A 6,000-nucleotide genomic window follows, 5' to 3' on the forward strand; every position below is an offset into this window, starting at 1 on the left:
CTGATCACTTACATTTGGAGAGGTTTGATACAGAATGTGAAATCAAGAACTTCTGTTTCAAAAAGTCTTTTTAAAGATCATTGAAATGTCTTTTTAGAAGCATACTAGGAATGAACAGCCAAATACAGTTTGAGTGTTTTCTCTTCTGCCAAGCCACATGATGGAAGTTAACCTGTTTAGTTCAATTTAATCATGCTGATATCTCCATATGTGGGAGAAATGTGTATCTATCTTCTGTATAAGGTCATTGTCAGTAGACAGTGTGGAGCTTGTAAAAAGGAGCATGTTCTACCTGAAAGACAGTTATAATTTTTATGCTGTAGGGAATCTTCAGTTAAATTCATAACTGAGAAAAAGTTTTGGAAAAGTGCCTGTTATTAGAGAAAACAGTAAAGAGCTGGTTACAAAGATGAAAGAATTGTAGGAAATCTTCTTTTTGACACCAGACAGAAAGAACTGTTTTCAGTATTTTTATTTCCTACTGCTTTGAGGAAGTCTTGAAAAATGGAGCCTGAAAATGACAGCTAACTATTTCAGCTGTGTACTAGTCTAGAAATTGTATTGTATGCTGGAGGCCTAAGAAACTTTGAATATTTAAAATCTGCTTTATGTTTTCCCTGGGAAATCACATAGTACTTGAAGAATTTTCAGCATTTGCATTTTTTCTAAATCTTAGAGATAAGGGTTGAACTTTCTTCAGTCACAGTTTTTGAGAAAGTGCTCCACAGAACACGAGCAACCTATGGGCTTGAAATGATTACATGACTGTGTATAAGATTAGAGTTACAGGATCTGGCAATTGTGTGTTTTAAAAAGCTCAACCTTTGCATTCGGAATTAATAGCTGTAGCATCCTAACTAATCATCTGCTTTCATTCTTGTAGTTTTCTTCCAATTCAAAAATAATACAGGCCATAGCATACACTGGAGCTGTCAGTTCAAGGGCTTGTGTTCCATTATGTCACCTAGCAACTTCACATGCTTCCAAATAAACAGCCTTGTAAGTTTTATAATAGCCCAAACTTTTAAGTCCTTTTTTTTTTTCTTCCTTTTTTTTTTTTTTTTTTCCTTTTTTTTTCTTCCAGAGTTTTACTTTTCATGGACTTTACTTATTCTTGGCAACTATCGTGCCATTTGGCTGAGATACTGATTAGAAGCTAGAACATTAAAATCTTTCCATAGATCAACAGGAATGGATGAAAGGCCAAAAATCTTGCCAAAGTCTGAGCATGTCTCATCATCCAGCTCCTGGAAACATTAGTGCCAAATGTGTATCTTCTACATGACCAAAAACCCTTCCCTTATTTTCTTAAATGACCAGAATTTAAGATCTGAAACTTGGCCTAAATTTAAGTATAATATCAGTTGAATATGTTCTATCAGCTCCACCGGGAACAGTGCAACCTTTATTTATAAGAGCTGTGGTAATAGACAAGTATACATACCTATATCTGAGTGGAATAAAAATAAATAAAATTAAATTAAAAAATATTTTTCAATATTTCAGGTATTGTCCCCAAACCCTATAGCCTTTGCTTTTTCTCCTTGTGAATTCAGTACTGAAAAAATGAATTTTTCTGTGTAAATTGCCTTGTTCAGCTTCTACTAGTCCAGCCCTTTGAGAAGAGAGGGGATGTTTCTTGTTGGCTATTGTTCCCATCTGTTTCTTAGGCACAGGACTACATCTTCTTATGCATTACAGATAGAGTTGGAAACTACTTTAAGATTTCACTGCTGTTCTGATGCAAAATGCATATGTTTCCTAAAAATGTATGTCTTGATAGACTCAGCCAAGACAGAAAATCTTAAAATATCCTCCTGAGCTCTTCTATATATACATACACACATGCATACATGTATTTGTTTATTTCCAAATCCTATGGTGAAATTGAAGCATCCTGAGGATTCTGACTGAACTAGCAACACATCTTTTTGTTAAAGCTGTTTTTTTTCTTGTTGTTGTTTGTTTGTTTTGTTTTTCTTCTCCCTTCTAAATGGTAAACTGCATCCTTTGTTGCAAACTACAATGTCATAAGTGTTAGCAGGACACTCACATTAGCATGCTTCGAATGCAATGCTGATGTTTTCTGCACAATTTATCTACCTCCCTCTCACATCCTTCTTTAGCATTACAGGGTTTTTTATTCATTATTATGTCATGAAACCTCCCAAAGCCTGTTGTTGGTCTATCTCTGACCAAGGCATAGATAAAATGCTGGGTGACAGTGAGTAGAAAAGGCTGTGGTTTGTTATTGTTAGGTAGTTTGGTGGTTTTTTGTTTTGTTTTGTTTTGTTTTTTAATCTAAAAAATGGTGAGAAATTCAGAGTCTTGTGTTCAGTTCCACTCAACACATAAATCCTTCTATGGTCGTTTAAATGTTTCCTCTTGTTTGAAGAGTATTATAGTCCCATCAGCTTCAACAGAACATTATGAAACATAATTATCAGTCATTGATTTATAATATTACTTAGAAATCAAAGTCATGGACTAGAAGCTTTGTTGGGCTCTGTGTAAGTTAAGGAAAAGAAGGAAAGAGAAAGGAAAAGAAAGAAAAAGAAGGGAAGGAAGGGAGGGAGGGAGGGAGGAAATACACCTGCACCAAACAGCTCTGCTATCCAGTTTAGGACAGGAGGCAATGCAAGAAAAGAAGGAATTAAAAGGAAACAATGTGGAAAATATTAGCAAAGTACTCAGAGGCTAGAACTCTCCTATCAAGCTGTGATGACTGAAATGTTATAGAATAGACAAGGACCTTAAAAACAAGCAAAATAATGTAATAAAGAAGGGAGAGTTATTGGAGGATGCACAGTCACCAACAGCATGAACTACATGATAGCTGAAAAGATGATTTTTGCAATAGCTTTCTGAATGTGTGTGCAGAGAGGAAAACATGATGGAAGGTGATTACAGTCATGGAGTAAAATTCAGTTTTGTAGTTCTGAAGGGCAAAGGTAAAGGCCTGGCTCTGAGTTTCACTGTTATCATTAAATGAAAATTAAGGGTGTGAAGCAAAAAGGTATATTGATGGAAGGTCTAGAATATATGTAAAATGGAGAACTCCAGCCAGTAAAATAATTGGCATGCCTTAGATAATGTAAAAATGGAAAGGAGTCGGGAAATTGAAGTGTTAGTTTGGAGGCAAAGAGAAGCAAAGGTATTGGACAACTCGTGGGCTTTTGGTCTGCCCATTTGTTTGGATGGAAAAGACTGAAGCATGCTCTGAGTGGAGAGGGGAGAGTAAGTAATTAAGAAAAATACCAAAAGGTAATAGATGCTCTTAGGAGAAGATACATTAGCACAGGGTGACTAGAATATGTCACATGACATGATTAGGTGAGTAGATAGAGATTTTGTATCTGCAATGAGATGGAGGGAGTTGTACAAGAAGACTCTCTATAGGGAAGCAAAAGTTTGCATCATAGCCTGAGTAACACGGTATGGCTAAAACTAGGGAAAATCATATTTCCTAGTTACATTCATCTCAAGAAGCTGCCATAGTGAACATAGTTAAGTACTTACACAGGCTCATTTGTCTATACACATGCTGTAGCCAGGCAGTCCTGACATTAGCACGTTTAGCTGCGGAGTTGGTTATCCCTTTTTCTTAGAGGAGAAGATTAAGGCATGGAGAAATTGTGCAATGTGTCAAATTGTGCAAGCAGAGCCTGAAGTGAAAATAGAGAAAAACGGTGTCCTCATTTCCAAGTCACTAAATACCTTAAAAGACCACCACCAACCTTCCAACTAAACTTTCCATGTATTTGCATCCTAACATAAACAAGGGGTGAACAAAACAATGTACAAGTCAGTGTGGCTGTGTCCATGTGCTAGCACTGGTAAAGTGGCCATTCTCCTGGCATGTGTTTTTTAATACTGTTTCCCCCCATATAATTCTGTGAATAGGTAGGATCTGTGCATGCTGACTCATACAGCATCCTAATAGCTACAGAAAGCAGTGTTTTTCAAACTAAAAAGAAAGAAACAGAATGACTTATGGAAGACTGACATCAAAGCAATGTAAACCCAAGTGTTCTTGAACTGTTTGAAACCAAATAGAATAGCTTTTATTTAGGCATGTTGCAACAGTATTCCCAGAATTTTTCTTTTTCTTTCTCTTTTTCTTTTTCTTTTTCTTTTTCTTTCTCTTTCTCTTTTTCTTTTTCTTTTTCTTTTTCTTTTTCTTTTTCTTTTTCTTTTTCTTTTTCTTTTTCTTTTTCTTTTTCTTTTTCTTTTTCTTTTTCTTTTTCTTTTTCTTTTTCTTTTTCTTTTTCCTTCTCTTTCTCTTTCTCTTTTCATTTTTCTTTTCCTTTCCTCTTCCTTTTTCTTTTCCTCTTTCTTTTTCTCTTTCTCCTTCTTCTTCTTCATTTTCTGCTGTTTTTTCTACTTTGTATTATTTCTATTTTTATTATATTATTTTTAGTTTATTTTTTCCTACATATTTTAAAGTAATGAAGGAAAAAAATACATTTTTTTTTTCAGGCAAAGTTCATTTTTCTGGTTTAAGTAAACCAACTACTATTGCTCATTCAAGTCTTGAATGCCAGATGCTTTTAAGGCTGGGTGATTTTGTCACATGCTAATGCTGTGCGTCTACAGTTGAGAAATCTTATAAATGGGTAAGGGTTGGTATCCAGGGACTGAAGACATCAGTTATTTGCCAATGTGAAGAGGCAGACTTCCTGCCTGAGTCACTACATTAAAATGAAAAAAAAAAAGGTTTGTTTACCCAGTGTTGCTCTTACATCTGTGTCTTGGCCATGGATCCTGTAGTTAGTTGTTATTTAGACTTATCTAGCATGTTTCACTTAAGACTCCCCAAGCATATAAAAAATCAGTGAGTTTCAATTTGGAATTAAATTGTCTTCAAATCTAGGCTAAATCTAGGACCCTGAGTTTACCAACAGAAGTAACAAGATGTATTTTACCCATCTTTCATGTATGACTGAAGAACACAGAAATTACGTAAATTGGCCAAAAATTAGAAAAAAAAAAAAGAATTTAAATCTAAAATAGCAAACAACATTTTAATAGTTAACAGGTATGTTGCATTTTTTTCTCCTTTATTTCTTCACAGAATCAGAGTCTTGTTATAATAATTCTCAAGAAAATTACAATTGTTTTTGATCTTTCACATGATGTTTATAACTGAAATGATGAGTCGTAAATGCAACACCACTGCCTGTATATCCTAATGTCAGAAAGTGATGTTCCTAAAGACCTTAGAGGTAGTTTTTCTGACAGACGAACACATACCAGTAGCATTCATGAAGGTATATTATTATTAATCTAATAGTATATTAGATATATTATCTACACTATAGATACAGTAACAAGATCAGGAGCCCTGTAGTTGCTCAACTTTGCATTGTTCTGTGTCCCCCAGGAGAGGGCAGTGGTTTGAACACACTCCAGTTAGATTTTTCCAAAGCTATACAAAGGTTGCTTATAATAACTATTAAGTCCTAGATATGATATTTGAAAACATGGACCAACTCATATGCCAGACCATCTCCGTGAAAAAAAGGAGTTTCACTTGTATATAAATTCATTTCAAGATTTTCTCCAGAACACAATTTTTATTGCAAATAAGTAGCCCATAAGTACTTGCTTTTATAACAACAGATAAGATTGTTAACAGTTACTGCCACCAAAGAAGCTATTCTTTTGTGAACTATGAAAAAAATGTCAGTGTGACTGTAGTCTAGGGATATAAGAGATGCAATAGTTTATATTAGACAAAATGATAGTTACCAAAACAAACAAACAAAAAAGATATGCAGTAAGGAGTTTGTGTGTCCAAAAGCTTGTCCACTTTTTGAGCTGTATAAATCTAATAAGATGTGTAAGGACTCCCTACAATTTTTTTGTTTTGTTTTGTTTTATATTTACAGAGGTGAAGTTTGATCCACTGAAAACATATGAAAAGAAACAATACTCGATGAGGAAAAGAAGCGAAACAAAATCCCTGTCTACTGCTTACTTTCAGGTAAATAATAGCTA

Source organism: Anas acuta, chromosome 3 (genome assembly GCF_963932015.1).
Source record: "Anas acuta chromosome 3, bAnaAcu1.1, whole genome shotgun sequence".
In the NCBI taxonomy this organism is placed as follows: domain Eukaryota; kingdom Metazoa; phylum Chordata; class Aves; order Anseriformes; family Anatidae; genus Anas; species Anas acuta.